The sequence below is a fragment of the Ammospiza caudacuta genome, chromosome 8, assembly GCF_027887145.1.
Source record: "Ammospiza caudacuta isolate bAmmCau1 chromosome 8, bAmmCau1.pri, whole genome shotgun sequence".
NCBI lineage: Eukaryota > Metazoa > Chordata > Aves > Passeriformes > Passerellidae > Ammospiza > Ammospiza caudacuta.
In genome coordinates, this window is record NC_080600.1 from 11,077,529 (window position 1) to 11,099,439 (window position 21,911).

The 21,911-nt window shown below is 42.7% G+C and overlaps 1 protein-coding gene across 18 annotated transcripts in view; it reads right to left on the reverse strand.

Annotated features, from left to right (window-relative positions):
* The window catches only part of MAP2 (microtubule associated protein 2), a 218,440-nt gene that overhangs the window by 90,292 nt on the left and 106,237 nt on the right, over positions 1-21,911 (reverse strand). Inside the window, exon 4 of one of the 18 annotated variants that reach the window (XM_058809928.1) lies at positions 8,644-8,703. The exons of the other annotated variants lie outside the window; for them this stretch is intronic. The gene's annotated coding sequence lies outside the window, so the exon portion shown is untranslated. The remainder of the gene's footprint in view (positions 1-8,643; positions 8,704-21,911) is intronic. 18 annotated transcript variants of the gene reach the window in all.

Genomic DNA, 21,911 nt, shown 5'->3' on the forward strand with positions numbered 1-21,911 from the left:
CTCTTCTTCTCTTTCATGATCCCACTGACTCTGGGATCATGCCCCTACAGAGTTCCAAATAGGAGAAGAATAATGCTTATGATCATCCAAACCTCCCACTGACAAAGAAACTCCGTGTTTAAGAAAAAGCTTGATTTATCCTTCATAGGCATGGATTTACCAGGAGATTAGTAACATTAGGAATTTTAAATGAAGAGATTTCCCTCTTATTATCTATAGGCTGCTAAGACCATGATTGTTTCACGTCTTCTATGGATTATTGTTAATTTATTTTTTTCTGGCAATTTGTCTTCTTCTATCAGGCATTACCTGCATAGAATTTGCTAAAGTTGATCAAGGGATGAAGAATTTAATGCACAAATAGAAGTGCTTTCAAGATTATTTCACTCAAAAAGAGGTTTTCTTCCTCATAGAATTGTGGCGTAATACAGATATTCCTACAATCACAAGGATTTTTAGAAAGGCAGAGCAATTTGGTGGTTAAGGCACTGAGATCCAAGATTAGAATTAGTCCAGGACTCTGCTGCTCACCTGGCACTATTACCTTGAACTTTTGAATAAACAAGCCCATGCCTCAGTCCTCCCATCTGTAAAATATATACTACAATATTCACATGGCGTGTAACTTGCCTATTTATGCTGCAAACCCTTCAGGGCAAGGGTTCTCTCTTCCATATGGGCAAGGATGCTCAGGCTCCCAACCAAAGCCTTTGGATCCAGCTTTCAGAAAGTTTTGCTCAAGGAAGGACATTTATCAGACACAGCATCTGCCTGAAGGCAGCACAACAAACCTGAAGCCACAAAAAGGAGACTCAAAAGGAAGGATGCAACACTGGCCAGTGACACCAGAGCACACAGGGGAAACAGAGGGATCTGGGGCACTGTGCCTGCTTGACAGCTCTGGGGACAGAGCTGTCCCTGAACTCTGGCTGCCAAACAGCTCCAGTCCCTGGGTGCCTCAAAGCTCAGCTCAGGCCCCTGGTGCTGCTGCAAGGGAACTTGACCCTTAAAACCCTCCATCATCAGCCAGGACTGACAGAATAGCCACAGTTTAAAATTTGGATGTGAAGTCTCTGATGAAGGTTGCAGCCTACAAACTACATTAAGCAGTCCCCTGCTGTTGTTATTATCGTAAAAACAATCAGAAATGTAGATTCTTATTTCAACTCCATAGAGCTGCTGGCCTGACCAACTGGCTTGTCTCTAAATGACTTCTTTCCCAGATACTCCACAGCACTTCCCACATCTTTCCTCCAGGAATCTATATAAAGCTTGCTGCATTCCTTCTTCTGATGGATGCTCATTTCTAAAAATACTTGTACAAAGAACTGCCTTTGGTAGGCATTAAAAATGTGACACAACATAGTCCCACAATTCATTTAAGAAAACATAAAGCACAAGGTATGCATCAAGTCCCTGATACCAATCTGCCGCCATATACAAAAAACAAGTCCTTCAGATTTCTCCCTGATGTCAAACCAGTATTGTAAACTGCCTGGTTGGTTCTGCTGCTCACCTTAGCTGAAGATACAGCTGAACACACAAATTCCTTCATTTTCTTACACTACTTGTGCTCCTGTTTCCTGTCTCTGCCTGTCTGCTCTGTCTATCCACACTCATAATTGTCAGTCACTGTGGCCAATTTCTACCATGTTTGATAGAAGATTCTAAGCTCCTACCAACCACCATAGGAAATGCACAGATGGATAAAGAGAGAGAGAAAATAAATGCCTCTACAAAGGAAAAAAAAAAAAAAAAAAAACCAAGGAGAAGAGTTCAGCCTGTATTTCTCCTGTCTGGCAGTGTCCTGGTGGTCTGTGCAGTAGATGCAGAGCTCACATGCAAGCCACAGCACATATTCTTTCTGGCCAAACTAACTGTCTAAGCACAGACAAGTTAAGGATGAAACAGGAGCTGAAATTTGCTGAGAAAATGCAAAGAAAAGTCAAGAAATCCTAAAGGTCCAAGGAGTAAATGGAGATAATTCAGTGAAGAATGAGAGAAAGCAACACAGGTAAGGCAAAGTGGGTATGAAAGAAATAATCAGAGGCTGGGAATCTGAAAGATCACAGTAGAGTGTGGGAATCCTCCCCAGGGAACCAAGAAGATGAGAAAACCAGTCGTACATGGTACCACAGGAAGGGAATACAGGGGCTGGAGAAGTGGGGTAGAGATTGTTTGTAGAGTAGTGATAAACATCACAAGCTCTAAGCAGAGAGCCAGCACTGGATGCCACCCCACACTGACAAATAACACCCGTTGTTTTTATTTCAAAACCAGTTCAATTGGCAACACCATTTCCAGCACTGAGCTGAACTCAAACCAAGAAAAAGTCCTGACTTCAGGCATTTCAAAGTACAGATCTACTCTGGAAGGTCTAGATACATTTCAGACTTCAAGAGAAGGCACTTTCATGACTTTATCAAATCTTCCTCACTTAGGCCAGAAAGAAATAGGTTTTCTCTTCTTTATTTGATGGTTTTACTGCTAGCTGGAAGCCAGTTATCTGAACATTCACAACCTAGAGGAAAAAAGGGGCAGCAGGGTGATCCAATTCTGTTTGAAGGCCAACATTTACATTAGTTTTAAATGGAGCTGAACTACTTTGTCCATTACTGTTGCTTCCTACAGTGAACAATTTGCAGAAATAGAGCTGCATTACTAACTAGACTTTCGCTGTATTAGGGAAAACATACTAAAACAGCAGAGACAAACAAGAGGTGAAGCTGACCTCCTTTTTTTACAACTCTCTATACACTGGATTTTAAATTGAAACACCCCCCCAAGTAACATAGGATTTGATCCCTTGTAAGCTGTATATCCTATGAGGATACAATTTCCCAGCATGAATTATGGAGTCTCTAAGGTACTAATTACACTGGCAAATACTGTCCCACCAGTGTGTCCTTTCTGGCTGCCCACAGCTCCATGTCTCAGTAGAGATTTGACTCCTTGGGGTCTGCAGCAATTCTGCTGTTTGAGCACACAGCATTTAGCACAACAGTGATCTAATCCAGACTTGGACACCTAGTCACTAATATTATGATAGCTACAGCAATGAATCATGTAGCATTAAGAAGAATCACAGCAAAAGCTGTTGTACACAGTATTTAATTCCCAGGCAGGCCACCATTACTAACCTTAGACTCAAAATCTTGTCTAATTCTGTTTTCAGCACAGAGTGGATGTTCTTATGATTTTTAGCAGCCAAACTGATGCAAGAGTAACTGTATAAAAAAGCAAAACATTTTTTCTTGCCCCAAAAATGTCACAACTGAAAATAAGAATACCAGGGAGCTGTTATTAAGAGAATGGTGCAGGAAACTCACAGAGATGCAGGTAAGTGCAACATTAGGAATTAGTCATTGAAGCAGGACTGCTGATCAAAGTGCCTTGCTGTTTATCCCATATTTCCCACACAGACATGGCAAACAGCAGAACAACCAGCAATCTTATAGTAATGTCCTGAAGTCTTCTGATGTAAAATTCAAGGATGATTTGGAAAAGAACAAAGAGACAAGCCATGTGAGGATCTCACTTCTCACATCAAGACCTCACTTGAACATTAATTGCATGGTGTATTACACCCTCCTCCCTGTCTAATTATTCCAGCTGTCCAAAATGTCATGGCTAGAGACTGGACTGGATTAAAACTTCCAGCTTCAGAAGGGCCCAAAGTCTCAGAGGGATAAACAACAAGAGAGGAAAAAAATTATTTATCTTAAAGATGACAACTACAGTATTTTTTGGTCATTATTATGAAAGGTTTTATCACCTATGCTGGAAAAAAATGAGGATTCAAACATCTGTTCTTCTCATAAGTGGCAAATCTGTGCCTCTCAAACTTCTCTCATGGAGAATGCTCACAGCACTTTCATTATTCCCACTACTTCTTTCAAAAGCATATTTGCCATCACAACTGCTTAACTACACTTAAAGAAGGCTTAACTCTGAGTGTCAGGCTCCCTAACACTGAACTTACAGGCAGTGCTGCTTAGGAACTTGTGACTTGCATTACAAAGCTATTTACAGGTATTAAGTGTGAACAGGATCATTTTCCTCCCATTTGCTTTGCAGGCAGCACTGACCTCCAGCTCCCCCGTCAGTGAGAGACAGGAGCACATCCCTGGGTGCTGCATCCTGGTCCTGACACCAGCCAAAACCAGATGTTCCTCAGGAAAGTTCAAGAGAATGTGGCAGGAGAATTAGGGTGTTTTTAGACAGCAGCAGGGTTTGCTGGAAGATGAACAAGGGACATGTCAGACCACTGGAGGAGACAGGTGATTCAAGGCCTTTGTGAGCCCCTGTAAAAAAAGGGCTGATGTGCACCACTCAGCAAGGACTTTTGAAAACTGAAACGGTCATTTTTACAAGCGTGAGCAATTTCTTTTTCATATAGCTGTAAAGCTATAATCCTTAGCAAGATGATTAGTTCTCAAAAAGGATGTACACAGCAAAAATTCAACTGCCTTTAGAAGAGATGAGTTTCTATTCCATGGTGTTTTCTTTCCCTCCATGTCAACCAGGGGACAAAACTCACAATTGTGAGAATTCAGCACTAACACACTGAACTGGTTCCTGAGCTGCAAGAGGGATTATGGTGACTTGACTGCTGGGGATGCAGAAACAACTGCAGTAAGGGTTCTCAAAACCAAAATGCAGCTCAACAACTCTCCATCGCTTCCTTCATTCTGCCCCTCTACAAAGTCACTTGGGTACTGCACAGAAATGGAAAAGTTCTGTGTTGGGGTTGCCTGCTGACCCTGACAAAGGAATCAAGCATAAGCTGCAACACACAGGACACAGTTTCCCTTCCTTGAAATGAAACTCTGTGGCCCATCACAACAGAGGGGAAAGGAAGGATGGCATTTCCCTCTTCCTCTCCCCTCCTGTTCTCTCTGGCCCACCTCTTGCATCCCAAGAGTTGGGAAGAAGTTTACTGAAAAGCTGCAGCAAGTCAGGTAACCTGCCTGTCAATTTCTGCCTGAATTGCTTTGCTTCTTGGCTGTAAACAGGTTTTAAGCATCTACTAGTGACTCAGTCTGCTACACAGCAGTATTACTAACACCAGCACCGTCATCATCATGATTTGACAGTAACAAAGGACATTCTGTGTCCTTCCCACTGCTTAATGATCACGTCTCGAACCTTTCAAAATGTAGCAAATTCTACCTTTGCTAGTTCACAGATACAAGTAACAGATTATTCAAAACAGGTTGTGTTCAAAACAGGTGTTTGCACAGGAATGAATGCACAGATAATGGCTATTAAGACAATCAGAAGAAAGAAGGGAAGAGAAGTTGATTACAAAACTGATCGCAGCCCTCCTTTCAAAGGAGGAAAGAGGAGGATTAATGCTAAGTGATAAACACAAAGAAGGAAATTCCAAAGGGTAGTTTGGTACAAGGATCTTTTGTAAGTTTGACCTGGAAGCTGAAAGTTTCTTCCAAGTGAGATTGCAGAACAGCCTGCTGGTTGGTAGGAGACTATTTTTAAGAGAAAGGCTGATGAAGGAGGAATGGATGCCACACTGGCTGTGACATAAGTGTGCCAAAAGCCTCCTTCAGCCCCATATCAGAACCACCCAGTGGGGATGCCTCATTGCAGCCCTCCCAGTGCCAGGCAGGAGACACTCAAGCCAACTGCATGGGAAAAGAAAAGAGAAAACAACACCAATAACGCCACTAAGCTCTGCCTTGCTCTCTGCCAACCTGCCAACTTTCCCTAGTGCTACAACAATCACTGAAAAAAACAAACAAACAAACAAACACACATATAAAAAACCCCAAAGTTAGCAAAATAAAAAAAAGAAGCATTAGAATTTTTTTCTCCTCAGAAACCAAACCAACATTTCTTCTGCAGCTACTACAAGACTACAAGAAACCCTTCTAGTGAGTATCAATTCATATCTCTTTTCTAAAAACTGTTCAGTCATTCCTCACTGACATCTTTCTGTATAATGTTAATTTTCAATCATTGATGAGAGAAATTTCTAAGCCTAAAACCCAAGCTATAGTGTACGCATGCTCTTTACAACATCCATCTAAGATGAGCCTCTATCTAAAGAGGTTCCAGCCTAATTGAACAAAGTATCAGTACACAAATGCTCTCCCTGAGTGCACTGCATGCTCAGCTTGACCTCCTGCTGCCCTCAAGGCTCTGTTCCAGATGGCTGCTGCCAAGCTCCATCCCCATCTCTGTGCCTCCCCTTCTGAGCATTAGGAGGTTCACAGCAGAAAAAGAAATTCAAACAATGCTTACACTCAAAAGGTTATTCTAAATTACCTGTAATTTCAATGTGGCAGAGCCTTACAAGGCTGTTAAAAGCTCCTGCTTACTCCAGATGAGTAAATGGTCTTGGCACCTTCATGTTTTGGGGTCCCTTCAGAGAGACAGCTCACACACAGAAAAGCTCGTGTCAGAGGGAGATGCTGAGTTTGTTCACAATGCACAGGGAACCACAGGGCCCAGGAATCACAGAGCACAGGGACCAGCATGAGGAGTCACTGCAGCAGCCCCAGAAGCAAAACCACAGTACCAGAGAATGCTGCAACTCTCCCAAAGCTGAGTCCTCAGCTCCAAATGCTGCACACAGGCTGTACTGACATCCCAGCCCAGAGAGCTTTATCACCCGTTCCTGATGCCCTCTGTGCCACATTCCTGATTCTGTTATTCCTCCTCCCCATCCAGCAGCCCAGCCTTGGGGATGCTCTCACACAGGGAGGGGGCAAACACATCTCCTTTTGCTGACCCCCACCTCCTTTGTCACAGCTTTCCCTGTCCCACACCTGTGATCCATTATTTCCACTGCAAATTCTCACTGTTACTTTTAGTCACAGAGACACAAAGGAAGCAGGAGAGACAGCAATTCTCACAAGATCTTACACCTGTATTTTATTTTCTAACCCTGTGAAGAAAATGCTATTTCTGATCTACGGCTGTTTCTCTCTCTTTTCATTTCAGACTTGCCAACTTCTTAAACTGTTTGTGGTTTCTGAGCAGCATCAAGAGGCTATGGAGCACTCCATGGATAAACTCTTTATTCCAAGAGCAATCATTTAGGTCTGTCAGTTAAGGGAGGGATCTGCAGAGACAGTTTAAGCTGTGCACAGCAGACAACTGAGAACTTACTTTATCACTACTGGAACATTATCAACAGTGAAATGGCAACTGCAATAAAAAACTGCCTGGTACTTTAAGTCTTACAGGCTAATTTAATCCTTCATTTAGTACTTGCACTGCTGCAGGGGTATTCTGAGGCCATGGGAAAATTCCTGAAGCGTGCAGGATCACTGCTTATGGTGCCCCTCGTGTCTGGCAGAGGCTGGCAGGAGCCTGCAGGGTGCTGGATGTGCTGGCAGCCCCCAGGAGCAAAGGGAGCCTGATGGGAGCCAATGCCAGGGCTGGGGTGGCTCCTGCCCTCCCACAGTTTGAGGCCCAGAAGGCAAATGGCTCCTTCCAGAACTGCTGGGGTGCCTGTGCTCTGCTGTCCAGGAGGAGAAGCAGCACTGAAATTCTGCAAGAAGCACCTTAACCCTCAGGCACATCACATGTTTCAAAGAGAGACTGGCACAAACACATTTTTTGTGTCCCCACAGCCGGTGTCAGGCCTGTGGTGCCATGGCTTGTGAGAGAGAAAAGTTCACATATGGAAAATCAACTTATGTGCCTGCTTTTTACAGCCTACAAATGCTGAGAGCCCAATTTGATTCTCTATTTCAATTTCCTTCAAGTTCATAAATCCAGGAGAGACTGCATGCAGAAGTAAACTAGGGGCTGGTTGGGAAATTGATAGATTTACAGGCTTATAATAGCTCAAGTCCAAAAGCAGCCTTGTACCCAATACATACAAAGACAAGTGCACATGTGCATGTCCACACAAATCCTACACCATACACTATTACCTTTTTTCATCCTGTAGTATCAGCTTGCCTTCCTTTAAACCTGTGCTTGATCCTTCAATTTTTTCATTTTTAAGTATCCTGGCAGCCTCAGAAGCATGGCAGTGACTACTCAAGGAGAATACAGGAGATTGATTTTGCTCACTGTTCAAGCATGATCTCACAGAAATGTGTCCTGAACTGCTATAACCCAACACCTTCCTTTTTATTAGTGACGAGGCAAAGTAGGTACTTTTACCCCCTGAATAAAACTTTCCTGCTCATGCATTTCTTTGATCCAACCCAATAATTTTTGATTTTGGAGATCTGGAATCATTGTGCTTGTGATTACTCTGACAAATCATTCTCATCTTTTCTGTGGTACAACTCAGTGCAGCAGCAGGATGAGACAAATCAGAGCAGAGTGCAGGAGCAGTGTCACCTCTCTCAGGTGCTCTGCCTTTGTATCATCACCATCTTAGGCCCTTTCCACCCAGGGCTGTAAGCAGGTTCTTGCTAAGCCAAAAGTGAGACAGCTGCTTTGACAATGGATACTGTGGCTCCCATCAGATGCAGGAGGCTTTCTGAAAAAATCTACTTAAAATACTCCTATTTTCTAAAAGTAGGACTAATGCAAAAACAGGAAGTAGCCCCAAAAAAATTAAATTAAGCATTCCAGGAACTAGAGAAGCTTTCTCAAGCCTTCTTATTTTGTTGAAGCAGCCTGCTTGTTAAACTATGCCAACAAGTTAAAAGGTCATACCTGGGTAAGCAGATGATGAGATGCTGAGTCTGACTGTAAAATAAGGGAAACCCTCTGTTCCTACAAAGAAATAGAAAAACATGCTCACTAGTCTCTATGCAGCAAATGTAGCATAAACTCAACATTGAAAGGGACTATAAAATGTCCTTACATCTCATGTGTACATTTCTGTCCATGCCTTTCCCTCTCAGTTTTATTTCCCAAGACTCATGAATTCAGATTCCCTGTTATGTCCAGCCTGCTTTGGGACCACCAAGGAGCTGCTTACTCCCTAGGCCAGCACTAAAAAAATCTGGCACTGACTCCAAAAACCTGTCTATCAGGGAAGGGAAATGGAGCACAGCACAATTCCAGCCAGACTCCCTCCAGACTGGGAGAACTGTCAGAGCTGCTCTATGCAGACTCTCCTGCAGGGCAGTCCCAAGCAGGAATGAGGAAAGTGGAGGAAAATGGTTGCTGAGATGCACAGAAAGTAATGGAAGAAGAGTAAGAGTCCCTCACTGACTTTCCACTATGACACTTCAAAACAGCTGAAGATACCAAGGCAGGGAATTACTACAGTTTCTTCTTTAAACTGTATCTTATGCCAGAATTGTAGCAGAGGGTCTTAAGTATAGCTGGGATAAGTAAGAAAGGTTCCCACATATGTTAGTGCCCTCTTTAATGAGAGAGAAATGCATGGGCAGTAAATGTAGATAGCCTGCTGAAATAGTCTCTGCATGCTCCACCATCCATCCTCTCTCCTTTCTCTAAGTCTGACCAGATGACACTGAGGAAAACATTCCAGACAGAAACCCAAGTGTCTCCCATCAGGGTGAAAGGGGTCTCCTCACCCCATGTCCTAGAGTATCCCCAAGGATTATGAAGCCAGCTAGTACTATCACCTGTATTTAAGGCTGCAGCTTCTCATGGCCAAGACACTTGTACATTTTTTTACTTTAGTTTTTCAGAAATTAATTCCCTGTACAGGGTATCTGACTCAAGTTAATGCTTTTGTTTGAGAGTTCACTGTTTTAAAGCTTCAGCAAGAATAGGGCAGGCAGTGCCAGGAGCTAGAGTAGTAAGAAACATAGAACTAAACCAAATTAAAAAGAAGGATAGAAGGTAATGACAAAAAGTAAGATGTAAGTGTGAAATCAGAGAGAATCATAATGCATACTCAGAAAGGCAACTAACCTTAAGCTAGAGAGCAGTTCAGGTTCCTTTTATTTCCTGGACTGTCATCCTTTGTCATTGAATTAGTCACCTTGTCTGCACCACATCACTGGCATGGGATTGTGCCAACTACAGCTTTCCACCAGTTTGCTCAGTTAACATCCAACAAGAACAGAAAGATTTTGCTGTCCTGAAGGAGGAAGGTTTCATATGGTTCTGACAGCAAATAAATGAAAAATTTGCAATGGAATAAATTCCACCTTACTGCAGAGGCTGCCAGCTGAGTGCACCATTCATTTATGAGCAATAATTAGTTACAGTAAATGAGCTGTGTGGAACTGAGGCTCCAGCCAGCATCAACTCCACCAACCACACGACAAACATGAATGTTAAAATAAGCTAATTAAATTTTCCCTGGCTCAGCAGAAAGATCAATGCTCTTGACAGGCAAGGGTTCAGCACGTGGCATCCCAATCCCAGCCCTCTGATGTGCCAACACTGCCACATAAAGCCACAGAGCCAGAACCAGAAGTGGTGGAGCACCCCTCTGGGGAGGACAAGGAGACAGAGGCACTCAACAGGGATGTACCAAGAAGGATGGAGACACCTGCTACTCATATGCCAGATGGTCAGATGGCATTTTTTACCAAAAACAAACTTGGCTTTGCCCTTTCATTATCTATTCTACCACCATTAAATATGTGTCACAGTAGTCTGCTGAAGGTCCACTGCATTAAATGTGATTTCAGTCACCAGCAGAATACCAAAAATACCAGACAATCAAAATACAGATGCCAGAAATGGGCAGCATTTTTGCTGGCCCACGAATTTGCTGGATTCAGGCTGTTATCACCATTTCCACCTCTTGCTGGGGAAGAGGGAAGGGAAGAAAATGAGATGATTCAAAAGTTCTTCTGCTGGAGAACAGCAGAGGCACCCACCCACACAGAGATGCCCACAACTCCACGTTCAGGGCATTTAAACAAAAAGTAAGAAGTTAACATTTAAGTGCCTGGTCAGAATGTGGCACCAGATACATTAATGGCGTTTTCTACCTCCTGTAAGCACCTTCTAATAATCACAGTGCAGAATGTATCAAGAAGGGTTTCTTTTTGTTTGTATTTCTCCCAAACCCTGTTGCTTGAGACAAAAATCCAGAAGAACCTGTCCCAATAAGGAATTACTTGAAACTGGCAGTGTCTTTAGAAAAGCTCTGTGCTCAGATGGAGAGACATGCTGGTTTATTGGTGCCCTAGAGGCAGGATGCCAGGGGATGGCACTCTGGCTGCTCCAAGTGACACTTTCCACAAGGGACAGGGCACAATACAGATGAGCTGGTTTTTTCACTCCTAACGAGAAGCTGTGACTAATATCTTCTATCTTAGATATGGAAACCTATGTCAGGACATGCAAGCTCATGACAATGAAGAAAACTTGAAGTCTTATCCACAAATACAGCCTGGTAAATGCATTCAGCACATTTTCTGCCACTGAAGTACATCAGACAGATTTCTCTGTTGATTGTTGATGCAGACTAACCAAGGGCTGACAGCTCTAGGCTGGATGCAATGTGACCAAAGAGTCAAGGAAACCTGCTCATTCTGGCTCTGCCATTTGTCTGTGGATGAAGCATGCTACTTCCTCTGCTATATCCAGCAGGGATTGCCTTTTCTTCTTTTGGTAAACACTTTGACTTCTACCTACAAAAACTGATAGAAAAAACCCAGTGTGCATACACATGCACAACAGAGGACTGAGGTTCTATTTTATGCACAAGGTATTTGTAACTATTCTTCATTAATGTGTACTTACTCCTACTTCTCCTCTTATGGAACTCTTAAAACCAATAGGATTGATAAATTCATACATTGTACTAATTTTAAAAAATGCATCTGTCTTTCTCAGGAGCTGCTTTCCTTTCTCATTTCAGGATTTGTGTATGTTCAAATACTTCTGTATGACCTACCCAACAACACAGTTGTTTTGCAGAGTCACTTGTAATGAAAATTGTAAGGACTAAGTACATTCTTTTCCTAAGCTGTTCCACTTGTTCTCCTGAGAAAGGAGCTGTGCTGTTATCCTGAAGCGTCAGCCCATCCACCCAAGGCCCTGACTCTGCCTTGCAGAGATATCTAGACAGATATCTATAAGCTTCAGCAATCTGCCTGCAGAAATGCACATTTAAGGTTATTAACTGCAGTCTGGGAGCTTGCCTTTTGCTATATATACCTCAAGAGCAACATACACACTATGATAAAAGCCTAAATTGCCACAAATTACTTTTCAGCATTTAGTGCTTTGCCCAACAATGCTGCAAATGGATGCAATCTATTACCACCAAACCTTTCCCCACAGCTTCTTCCTTTTACACTCCACACTCTCCTCCTCCTTCCTACTTTCCATGTCCCTATGCTTTCCCCTTGGCAGCAGAGGCTTAAAATAACAGATATCTTTCAAAGGGATGCAAAAAACCAATCTGGTTATCTGCAGGATAGAATTCACTACACATTTATTATTATTCAGTTTCCAAAGTGCTACAAAATGAAGGTCAAATACATCTGAACCTCATCTAAGGTTGATGCAGAGAGCAAATATCTTTAAATCACTCCAGCTAAAGGAGGCAAAGCAGAGGCCAGGTTGTGCTGCTGTAAATCACTGACCACCAGCAGAAGCCAGCAGCTTACTGTCGTTGTAGGTGTGGCCTGAAATTCAGGAAGGACTGCAGTAGATGTCTCAGCTTGAGAATCAAGATTCCAGAGCCACGCTGATTATGGAAAAAACTGTACTGAGATTTTCACCACCAGTTTGAGTTGGCTTTGGGCAGCACATAACTCAGTCCTTCCCTCACTCCTGGAACATGCTGCTTCTGAAAGCCAGATTAGCTTGTTCCCTTTTGACCAAGCTGATTTAGAAAAGCTTTAAATGATGCAAGAACAAGCAATGCTGACAGTACCATCACAAATTTATTTATTCCGAAAACTACTGCACTGCATCTGTGTTGAAATGGATTACTCCCAACACTTAATTTCCATTGCTTGCCTGGTGACTCATTTTCACTAAAACATCCACACCAAATCTTTCAATAGTTAAAAGAAAAATTTTAAACCTTGCAAATTGAGAAAGATCTATTCATGGGGAAAAACATGTAGAGGAGACAAAGCCTGGCTTGGTTATGACTCTGAGGAGGAGACAGGGAAGACGAAAAGCTGTCTCAGCATCCAAGAATCTCAGCTAAGTGGGGCCTGAAATACACAGCAGACAGGAGACACTGTTCAATCATTTATAGAAATCAAGGTTAGCAGTGTCAGCACATTTGGCCTGAGAGGAAACAGTTTCCTGATCCTCTTGACGCAGAAGTAACTGGGCTGCATCAGTGGCTGCCACTAAGTAAGGATTAAAGAATGGAAACAGAGAAGAACAAGGATAGCAAAGGATAAAATGAGCATGCCAATATTTTCACAGCTTGTGTTCAGCAGCCCAGCTACAACCCCAAGGGTTTTTTTACAGGAATCTCAGAGACAGAAACAACTGCTACATTTGATGGAAATATATGGTGCCTGGGTTTTACAAATGGTGTTTCTAATAGTTTATCTGATTTTGTAACTAGCAGGGAAGGAAATCGTTCTGATGACAATTACCACTGAGGCATTTTGTTGTGTTTACTGGCACAGAGCTGTCATTAACACTCCACTTCTCTTAACCACAGCTTACTCCCCCTGTAGTTATTGAAGATAGGTCTGGGGGCTGTTTTCCTGGTCTTGTCAATTTGAATTTTAATACATACTGCTTGAAAGATGTACCACCTGCTATTTTATATCTATAATTTATTGTATAATGAGTTCCTATAAATCCTTATGATAGCTTAAGAGACTTGCAAGATGGATTGCTGGCCTGTTTTTTTATCAGTTTGTCAGCAAAGCAGAGAGAGTCCCTGAGTTCCTCTTGTCACCCACTGTGGCCACAGATCAGCCATCTCCCTCCACTGAAGGATCTTACCTCCAGAAAAAAGGCTGTTTGCTAATGAAGATGCTGGACAGCAATTTACTGCAGTCTTTGCATTTGCTTTAGGAGGCCCCAGCAATTTCAGACACCCATGAAATGGCTGTATGAGCACAAGCTATATCTTCACATGCTGGAGAGGAAAAGCTCACTAGAGATTCTGGACAGGGACTCTCTAATAGCCATTTAGTAAAACAGAGACCAACAACTCTTAAGTTGGTATCCAAGAGAAAATATTTATTTAAGATCCAGGAGTGAGAAATACTCCACCTATCAGGGACATGCCATCCTCACCTCAATATCACACACATAGCAGATATGTTTTCATACTTGGGTCCAGCACCACAAAAAGGAGTTCCCATTGGAAGCTGGAGACTTTTAAATTTGGGACTTTACATTCCCCTTACCTCTCAGAGCCAAGATAATGAAAAACACTACTAAGAAGTTTCAAGAAGTTATTACAATTTCATTCTTTTTTTTTTTTTTCAGTGAACAGCAAATACAAAAGAATAACCAATTTCAAAATAGAGGTATTGTACTGTATGCATCTTATTAAACTCTGCTTTTAATCTGTCTTTGGACTAACAGCACTTTCTAAAAACCCCCTAGCCCTGAGTTAGCTCATGGATGCAAATCCAAGAGTGTGTGTGGAAATCAGGCTGTTCCCAGGCAGAGTTCATGCAACAAATAAAGCCAGGACGTGCCAAGATTGCAAAGGGCATTCACTCATGAGTGACAGACACAATCAACAGAGAAAATCAGCCACTGCCTTTCATCTCCTTACAAACACCTTGACAGCCAGGCTGGTGCAAACCAGCAAGTGTAAGAGTCTTTCCCTCAGTCATCACAGTAATTCAGAGGGAGGAAAAAGGCAGGGAGGAGAGGACACAAGAAAAGGACCTGAGGAGCTGGGATGAAGTGTCAGGACAAAGCATCACAATGAGACTGACAGCTGGCCAGAGTCACTTCAGCTTTGCTAAGCATGGATTTCAGGATGCTGCACAAGCCTGGCAGGAGCACACACGACAGACTGGCTTCAGGTCTGTGCTGCCCCACTCCAGGGACACATTTCAGCTCAGCAGCCCCCAGTGACGGCATTTTCTCAGCTGCTGCTTTGAGCCCCTCCTCCCAGAGCCCAAGGACACTCACCACAGAAGGGAAGCAGAAAATGCTGCTCCATGCTAAACTCGCTGTTGTTTTGGCTTCCAGGCTCTTGTGTCCAAAATTAAAGGTGTGTTTCCTTCCCCTACAGCACCCAGGACTGTAACACAGCTACCGCCCATGCACAGGGTGGAGGTGAACAGACAAGGGAGATCAAACAACCACCTTCCAAAGAACAGCACAGGAGCCTTTTGCCTTACTGACAGGGCAAGTCTTATGCCAGTAAGAAATTAAGGACATGAGGATATGAGACAGGGTTAGAAAGCAAGAACTGCTGCACTAGTTTGGGTCCCTTCTCTCTCTTGTTTGAGTATTCTTTTTTGACATACCAGTTCTGTTTATTCTGAAGATTTTCCTGTCCAGGCAGATAGAAAATTTCCTCAATACATCCTTATAACCCAAGAGTCAACTTGGTATATCAGAGATGTGATGGAAATACAAAATAATACACAATAAAATATATATCACTTTTTTGGCTGGGGATGAGTTTATTTTTCTTATCATCCATGTGATATTACACAATTTACGGGTGTCAATAAAACTTCAGATGATTCTCCTGAAAAAGTGAAAATCCCCTTTGACAGGATTGTAGACTGAGAGACTTTCTGTGGGTAACAAAGCAGGTTCCTGCCTGAGACAGGACCAAAACCAAGGTCTCCCAGCTCCTGCACCTAATGATAAGGTTGAACACACATTTCCAGCACAGCCATGGTGTAACAACGGTGTGTAGCCCTATAATCCTGCAGTAACCAAGTGCAGCCTTTTCCCAGTGTGCCAGTGAAAATGATGGCAAGAGAGCAGCAAAGGTTCAGGATGCAAGGCTGCTCTGGGACTGCAGGGGGAAGCCACGTTAGCCTATGGCTAGTACATGGGTTCTGCAATCAGCTGGCTCCATGATATCTCTAATTCCAAGTGCACTGAAGTTAACTTTGAGGAGCCAAGAGCAAGCTGTGCAGTGCCCTGGAAACTGAGCTTAAGCTGCAGATTTTTGCACTGATATGGATGTCCTTGAGATTAGAAGGCCCAAAGCCCCATATTCAGTGAGGAAGGCACACAGAAGACATTTGCTAGAACACATCCTCAAAGACACAGCTCCAATGTCATGGCTTATGTGCCACCAGAGACCTCCAAGATAAAGACAAGTGGCATAAAAACATTGCCTGAAGAGCTCCACCTGTGAGCAAACATGACAGGGAACACAGTACAGGTTAGCCAGTATTCCCCACATTTTACAAGAAATTTTTGTACCATACTTTGGGTTTCTGCTTTTTCCTTCTCCCTAGTTTAGAGCATTACAGCCAAGCAATATGGTTGGCTGTAATACAGTACTGACCCCATCCCATGGCACATTCTGGAGGTTTTACTGGCACTGTTTTAGAAAGAATCACAGGATGATATGAGCTTTGCTCAGGAGAAGCCCATTTAACACATATTCCTGTAATACATGCACTTCCTATACACAACTGCTGAGCAAAATCTCCCAGAGGCTTTAAACCTGTTATTTCTGAAGTCACCTCTAAACCACTTATCTCCATTAGCAATCTGGAATGCACAAGTTACCTGTCACGGGGAGAAGGGGAATTAAGCAAAGCAGAGTCTTTCAGTGGTTGAAAACAGAAAGCTTTTTGCTTGCTTTGTTGGAGATTTTCCAGACATCTCCTACCATCATTTCCTCCAGGCCTGCCTGAAGGTCTGCTCCTTGAGAGTCCCTAGGAATGCCCACCACCACTCACAGCACATCCAAGCTCCATCTGAAACAGCATCACTTGATTTTCTGCTCAACCAAAACCAATGCTCACAGAAGCAGAGTGTCCCTCCCAGGCCAGGGACTGCTGAAGCAACTACAGCTGCCCTAAAATTCCTCTTAGCATGCATCCTGCTTTGTGGAAAAAGCAGTAACCTGCTGCTGACTTATGCAAATAAGCAGGGCTCCGTGGCAGAGACAATGTGATACCAGAGTCAGCCAGGAAGAGATGTTTCCACTGTGAAACAGGACTCGCCAGCAGTCACATTATCACCCCCACAACTCAGCATGGCTGGCTCCATGGACATCCACATGCAGCCTTGCCTCCTTCAGGATTCTCCCTTCATTCCTCATGTCTTCTCTCTTGTCCTTGCTCAGCTCTTAAGAGCAGCAAACTCAAGTGACACTTGCCTGTCATCAGGCATTTGGTAAGAAATACCAAATTTCATTTCATTTAAAGGTGATTGATGCTTATGGGACACGGGTCCCAGAAGTGACACAGTCATGTCAGCCACAGAGGTGTGACAGCAGGAACATGGTCCAAACAGACTCCAGTATGACAGCTGTCTATCCTTAAGAGCCTCAGTCCCTGGATTCCCTAAAAAATCCCCAAGCTCTGACTTTTGTATCTAACAAAGAAATGAGGAAAATAGTGGCAAAGCCTCTTTTCCTGCTGTCCCAGTTTCATGGAAGCCCTTGTCTATTTGAAGTAAAGGTGGGCTCTGCTGATAAGTACTCAGGCACAGATATCTTACTAAAGGCAGGTAATAAATCTGTAAATAGAATGTTTGGATTGGGCAGAGGAATGCCATAAAAGAGAATTTCAAGCTGCGATAGAGGGTCCAAAACAGATTGTGGGTGCTCCCTGAGAGGCTGTAAAGGCCAGGCTCCAATCTTCTCTCCAAAACAGATCTGTGAACAATTTCCAGTCACAAAGTTTACACCATTATACTCAGCAAGTATGTCACTCTCTTATGGAATTCACAAGGAGTCTGGGAACATAGGGCCAGCATCATGGCTTGGAGCAGCCACCACACTTCTCAGCTGGGTTTGGGGCTTGTGGCCACTTCAAGTGCATCTTGTCATTAATCCATTCTGCCTGATGTGAGAAATGCATTTGTAAAGAATTCTCAAAACCTTTATTACTTTCTCCAGAGACAAGACAGAATAAACTGAGCAGCTTTCACCTGGGAGATGAGTTTTCTGTAAGGACTCTCCCCAAAAATGTATATATTCAAAACACTTGCTTATTTGAAAATTATGTAGTTCCTAGGAAACCAAATGGTCTATATTTAATATCTTAAGCTATACCGCATAAAAACCCAATTCAGCAGGATGAATGTTACTAAAAAATTGGGCTAGGTGAGGTCAAGCTGAGTGCCCATAAAGAATATACATTTCTGTGTCCTTATTGAAGTTTAGGGTTTTTGAAAAATAGGAGTGTTTTTCTTATAGAGCACTCATTTCACATAGCTTTGTTTACTTTAATAAAATACTCCACATCTTTCACAAAGTTTAAAATAACTAGAGGTGCCAGAAGTGGAAAACCACTATATTGTGAGTTCAGGAGGAACTGTTGTGCTTTTTTCCCCCTCCACATACTTAAAAAATAACACAAACTCATAACTACTTTTGTTATAAGCCAGAAGGTGTGTGGAGCTTCCTGAGCAGCTTGAGGGCTCAAAATCAGACAAACTCACCAGGAACACTGATAGCCAGCACTGCAGGAGACACAGATTATATTGCCAACCAAAATGCTGACAAAATGCTCCTCCTCTTAATTTTCTATCAGCCTTTCTGATAATTCCCTTCATTAATTAGCAGTTCTAAAGTGTGTTCTACTATGACACTTTAATTTGTTTTTGATTCAGCAAGCAGGCAATGCTAAGGAGATGAGAAAACATGGGGTAACACAATGGAAAGTATTAAGATGCCTTATTTACTCCCCCAAAAGAACTGTATGGTGCAACTGAAAACACTTAGCAAATGGAAGCCAACAAGAAAAGCTGGACAAATACAGATTCCTAACTTTTTGAAATTAAATCCCCATAAAGAAAATAACTATTCTCTCTCAGCACCACATGCATGCAGATGCATTAAAATAACAATGCTTTACCCTAAGTGGACCAATCCTGGGAAAATTGTTTGCATGGTGAAATTATTTGCTGTACTTCACTTGCTGGAGATCACCAGCACAGGCTACATCAGCACCTCACAGTGCCATGCTTTCTCCAACAAAAGCCAACACTGATTGCAACACTTTCATGAAGACAGAATGAGTCAAAAATAGTGTTTTGACCTTAAGATGATGGACTTTATGCATCACAGCAAAGCCATTAACATCTGTTGGAACAATTTTCAAAATAAGCATTCTATTCCCTAAGTCACATAGCAAACTTGCCTCTTTTTTACAGCTAGCATGTAAAACCTGTGGGTCTTTGAAAGCAGAAGGCCATTACTCAAAAGCACATAAGAGCTTTCTAAAACACTATGCTCTGCAAAGAAATACCTTAATAAAGATTGAGCAAAGTGCCTGAAATCAAAGATTACTGACCCATTTGAGCACAAGAGCTGCAAGCTTCAGTAACAAAGGATTTGGGATACTTTAGCCCAATGATGAGTCACACATAGTGGGAAGACTTAAAAGAAAACTCAGTTATACAGAGACCAGCAATTCTGCCCTCCTGGGAGATTTTTTTTTTTTTTTTTTACATTCCAAATCCACGCTTTCAATTCACACATTTGAAAATGGTTTCCAAGATCTGGAGACAACAGATTACATTGCTGTTTAAAGTAAAAAGCTGTTTAAAAACATTTGTGGACAGCAATGAAAAACACAACAAGAAAAATCTCAATTTAAGCACTGATGCATTTGCTAACAAAATCCATGCTTTCTATTTTGAGGCTATTAACATTTTATAATCCTACCCTATAGCTCAAAAATTATTTCCATAAATGTAAAGACATAATAGATCTCCTTAAAAGAAGAGGATGATCACCCTGCTTAACATGATGGCAAAAGGTTTTACTTTCAGCTCCAGAACTGTCCTGCCCTTTACATCACATGCAGGATAATGTGACAACACTTGCAGCTCTCAGTCCAAAGTTCAGGGATTGATCATGGGTGAGCACCTGTCAGGCAATGAGCTCTGCTGAGGGCAAACTTCTGTGCTAGAGAAACATGAGCAAGGTGTGTGATGCATCAAAACCTTCTCAGCCAAGAGGAGCAGCAAACCAATAAGGAGCCAATAAGGAGGACTATCTATAAGGGCATTGAGTGATAGAAAAGGGGAATGGCTTCACAGTAACAGAGAACAGGTTTAGATTGGCTATTAGGAAAAAACTCTTTATTGGGAGGATGGCGAGGCACTGGAACAAGTTGTCCAGGGAAGTTGTTGATGCCTCATCCCTGGACCAGGTTGAACAGGACTTGGAGCAACTTGATCTAGCAGAAGGTGTCCCTGCCCATGGCAGAGAGGGTTGGAACATCATAGTCTTTAATGTCCTTTCCAGGCCAAATAATCTGTGATTCTATGGTTCTAATCAGCAGAGCACACAACAACAATATTGTAAGATCTGATTCTACTGATTTCTAGTTTATACCCAAATGCCAAGTACATCCTTAACACACGTAGGCTGTGGTTGACAGTGACACCCCTTAAAAGTAGGCAGTGCCCATGGTGAGAAAAGGCATTGATCCTTGAACAGTTTATATCCAAATACAGATAAACAAAAGAGAGAAAAGGAAACCCCAGCTGCTCCTATGTACCTGTATTTATGATGAAGAGTCTCGCTGCAATAATCAAACAACTTGTCCTTCAGCACCAGAGCAGTATATATTCAGATGCAAGTTACACAAGAGGAGACTTATCTATGTTTGTTCTTCCATAATCTGATTCCCATTCCCCAGCTGTTTCCACTATTGGCTGCTCCCTGCCTCTGATTTTTGAGGATTTTATGTGGAATAATTTTCAAAAACAGTTAAGAACTGTGTTGTACTGTGCTATTGTGCCCATTTAAAACATGCACGGGTTCTATGGTACATCAGGAAAGCACATGCAAGGTTTTTGGAGTTTCAATCCCAGCTCTAGTGACAGAATCTTTGCTCCTGCTTAGCTAAGGGCTGCAGTCTTTTTATGCAGTAAACAGATCATATGGGCCATAGGCCTGAAGTTTGTCTTAAGCTCCTTTAAAAGCACAGCTTATTATTCAAAGGAAAACGTGTGACCTTGGTGACATCTCTCTGGAAGGAGCTTTCATGTCTGCTGCTCTGAGGTGATTAGAAGACATGGTATTTTGGATGCAAACTAAGAAATCTCAGTGCTTTGCTGCTTCTTATTCTAAGGCATTAAGAAACAGATTTCTCTGGGTTTTGTAGGAATTGGGGAAATACACAAAAACAGGAAATGAGCAATGGAGTGGCAGGGAGCTTTGTCCACCTCCTCCTTCCACTTCTCTTGAAGAGTGAAGGACACTCTCCAGCTCCATTTTGATCAGAAAACATTGACTGGAGATTAAAGGAGTTAAACAGCCAAACTAGAGGTGTGGAAGGAATGAAAACCTTGCTCAGTTACCTATTACAAATCAAGGGCCACTCCTTATTCCACCTTCCCTTCTGGGCACACACTAGGGCCTTTCACTGAACACCACCAAAGAGAAGGCACACCTACTGCCTCATGGGACTGGCCATGGTATGTTTTCTCGTTCCTGCTGGATGAGGATGGAGAACGACAGGTGACACACACCCTGCACACATACCCATTGCCTCCTTTGGGAGATGGTTCCTCAGCTCTAAGTGTGTTTTGGGGAAGGTGCTGTAAGACTACGGGAACAGGACTGGGTTTGAGCTCCCAAAGAAAGCGTGATTCCCTAAGCAGTGATAACGTCACTGGATACAGAAGAACACAGCTGTACCCCACCAATACAACTGCACCTATCACTTGCACTTCTCTCTGCTCACCTGGCCAGTGCTCTATCTCCTCCTAAAGAGGTATACTGTTACCAGACCTGGCTCAGCTCAAAACAGGCACAGTGACCTAAATGGCGCAACTCTAGACTATCAGATGGCCTTAAAGCATAACCTAGTTTAGATAAAATTCAAAATTTGATCACCAATACTTGCTTAAGGCAACAGAACTGTCAGTACTCCTGGAAACTAAGAGGCACCTGAACTGAGCCTCCTTGAGGTAAATCAGACAGTACTGGCCTT